The sequence below is a fragment of the Silene latifolia genome, chromosome 2, assembly GCF_048544455.1.
Source record: "Silene latifolia isolate original U9 population chromosome 2, ASM4854445v1, whole genome shotgun sequence".
Lineage (NCBI taxonomy): Eukaryota > Viridiplantae > Streptophyta > Magnoliopsida > Caryophyllales > Caryophyllaceae > Silene > Silene latifolia.
Window position 1 is genome coordinate 51,872,000 of NC_133527.1, and position 3,730 is coordinate 51,875,729.

Here is a 3,730-nt window from a genome sequence, read left to right on the forward strand (position 1 = left end):
TGGGTCAACTCTCGCTCCAGCTCACGGTTCCCCTATAAACAACACAAAATTGGCTCATGTCAATCGTTTCAAACAATTACAAAGGAAAAGTCAAAACTCAAAAATGGAATAGGCATAAGGTTCATACCTGACGGCCTCGACCACCGACAAGTGCCTCGACGGCAGTAGCTCGCAGCCGGTTGGTCACCCTCCACAACGCCACAAACCGAGACGGCGCGACCTGCATTTTCAAAAAGAAGTTCTCAATAATTGAACAAGCTCAACCAAATGTGTTCTTACACCAAAGTTATGCAAAGTTAGAGGTGTACCCTCCGAATCAGATGCTGCCAGTCGCCTAGGCCAGCATCCGTCACAGCTACGTCAAAATCACGCAGCTCGGAGATCGTCGTCCTCCCGGTCGCGTCAGTGTACTCGAGGGTCTCGGGGTACGCTGGGGGCTCGATGCCCGCCGCCTCGACCTCCTGAAAGGTCAAAAATCACTCATCAACCGATGATCTTTCATCATAAACTCTCAAAAGAAAATCAAGAAGAGCAGAAATACTCACCACTACCGGCCAGTACGCCAACCTCCCGTAGAGGAACGCCGAGTAGTCCTCGCCAGGAAGAAGGAGGGCGTCACCACTAGCGCCAGCCAAGTCCGCCTCCCTCTCCGCCTCAGAAGGCTCCCTGAACATCGTCCTCGGAGGGTCGATGGGAACCGTCAACGCGTCCCGAGAGCACTGACGAACCAAGTGCTCGCCCAAGTACCACACAGGACCCATCGGCGTCCTCAACAGCAGTCGGTTCGAGCTCATAGGTCGAAGGACCTCAGCCACAAAAGGAGGCACGTCAGCGTACTCCGCCCAAGGCCTGGGCACCCACTGTGACAAGACAAACAGGGATCATTCCTATGACCGGTAAAATGAAGAAATAAAGCAAATGAGTAAATATGAAATGCTTACGCTGTCCAGCTGAAGAGCGTTCACGTCCCGCCGGTAGACGTTGTGAGAAGAACGCTTGCTCTTCGTCCGGCACATCACCCAATCCCTCACCACGGGATAGGCCTTCTCCAGCGGCTCCGTCCTCTTGGGCGCGAGGCTCGGGAAGTAGGAGTACACCCACGCCTGCAAAACAAGATAATCAATAACGATCTTTCGAGATTTGATAAAGAAAAGAATTCATTTTAGTCTGAATAAAGGTTCATACCCCCAGCAGTAGTCCAGGGCCGACTGCGCCAGGAGAATTCCCCTTCTCCATCAGCTCCGGCCGAACCATGGCCCCCATGAAGCCGATGAGGACCGTAAAACCAGCAGTGACCCAGTCCCAACGCCCTAGGGAACTCAGGTCAGAAAGGAAGGGAAGAAGCTCCGTCGACAGCCTCTCTCCCTTGTCTCCGAGGTAAATCGAAGACAGAAACCACCAAAGCCACAGACGAGCCCTCTGCTCGGCTGTGCAAAGAGGAGGAGCCGTCTCCCTCCCATCAATCGTCACCAGCGCCGGGGTCTTCCCCGCAAAGTAGTCTCGAACGTAGGAGCTGGGTATCAAACCCGGCACTGCAGCAGCCTTCGGCGACAATTTCCAGCCGATCAACCTCCTCGCCTCGGCCGAGTCCACCCTCATGGCAGTCTCTGGCCACTCCACCTCCTCGGTCCCGCACGGCAGACCAGAAATCATGCCGTAATCCTCTAGAGTGACTCCCACCTCACCGAAAGGCATGTGAAATGTGGAAGTCGTATCCCAGAATCGGTCCAAGAAAGCGCGGACCAGGCCGAGGTTAGCCCGCAGCTTCCTCTTCGCGATATCCCTCCAAACCTGCACCAAAGGACCGAACGCGCCACGCTCGATCATGGCCCTCTCCTCTGCCAACAACCGCTCGTAGTGCTCCATCGCTGTCGTATAGCCCGAGAACGACCTGATGTTCCCGGCCTCCTATTGTGATTTGAAACAAAAGCTATCTTTAGTTTTGAATGAAATTGAAGAGATATGAATAAATGAATGAAAGAAGATAGGTGATGAGTTAGTGAATTCCTATTTACCAAGCTCTTCACCGTCCTGTAGGACAGGTGACCCTCTGCAGCCCACAGCAGGTGCCTACTCTCCCAAGTCTCGGCCCACTCGGGAGCTCCTCTCAGCTGACGACCTCCTCGTCCGACGTTGGCCCGTCTCGGGGCCTCCTCCTCCTCAACAGCCTCCTCCTCGTGGGCCTCGCCCCCAGCAACCATCACCGCAACGGTGAAGGCCTGCTCCAAAGCCTCCTCGACAGTAGTAACGTCTATCTCCATGGGAGTCCTCCAGAAGTAGAAGCCTCATCACCTGCAACATTAAAGCAAATTTAGGCCGCGTCACGTGACGACAAGCCTTGGTTAAGGGATTTTCGAGCCTTCGGAAGCCCTGAAATCGTTCTTTTTCTCGCCATATTTGGCCATATTCTCACTTACCTGATCACTCATGTGGTAATTTGGGTTAAGTCAAGCCTAATTTGAAGCCTAGTTCCGGGTTCGAGTCGAAATTTCGGCAGCATTTCGTTATAATGGCGATTATGCCCTAGAAAAGTACCCTGAAAAAGCCGTCGCAAACCAAAATTCCGAGATGGTAGGAAGTGTACCCATCATTCAAGGATCCCAAATATCAAGTTTCATCGCAAATGGGCAATCCTAAGGCTATTTTCGAAGCAATTTATGGTTTAGCTGTGAAACCGTCTCAAATTTCGCTCAAGGGCTCAAAATTCAACAAAAATTCAAGACAAATACATGGTTATGTTCCTAATATTACCTACTATCCATTTCTAATGTCAATTTGACAAGGCAAATGCGTTTTGGGGAAAAGCCCCAAAATTTCGATCAAATGGGTCATAAACCCTAACTTTTTCGGCTCAAAATTGGACAAATATGGATGATTAATGCAAGATTAAGACACATACCTCGATTAGTCATGATTAATGCAAGCTTTTGGATCAAACCTTGGCGGAAATGGTGAATATTTGAGAGAGAGATTGTGTGAATTGTGTTTCGAACAAATGAACATCAAACCTTTGATTCATCGCGTTTTTACGCAGAAAAACCACTTTGCGGAATAGACGTAGCAGGCGCTGCGCCTCTTCCAAGAGACGCAGCTCTTTCTGCGCCTCTTCCTTGTGTTCCCTCCATACGGATTTTCAAAAATTCGTTATGAATTCGTTATTTGTGGGCCCATCCTTGGTGCGCCTCTTCCCCGATGTTATTTTATCCTTTTGGTCCGTTTGACGATTTTCTTTCGTTCCGGCCCGCATCTTCTCAGCCAGCAGCAGACTGTTGCATATTATTTATTTCTTCCAAGACCTATGCTTGTCGCAACGAGCATTTATTCCTTCACAGCATTCGATACGCCTTCATTATAAGCGAGAGTAAGCGGATACACTTTCCCTCTCATAACATGAAGAATATTTCCCAATCGTGTCTCCAGCGAGAGTAAGCGGGCGTACTGTCCCTCTCAAGACATGAAGATTAACATCTACTTAAGCAAATTCCTCCTCAGCAGTTCCCGCCTGTGTCCTGCTACTCGCAATTATTTCTTACACATCTACTTAAGCAGATTTCCTCAGCAGTTCCCGCCTGTGTCCTGCTACTCAATGTTTCTTGTTTCCCCGCGGAATGCGACAAAGGTGTTGCTCTCCAGAAGTTCCCAAACCCAAACCTTCTTTCTTAGGTTCGTAAACCCAAAATTAGGATTTTTAACCATAGGATCCCAAATCCTTTTAGGTTCATAAGCCTTT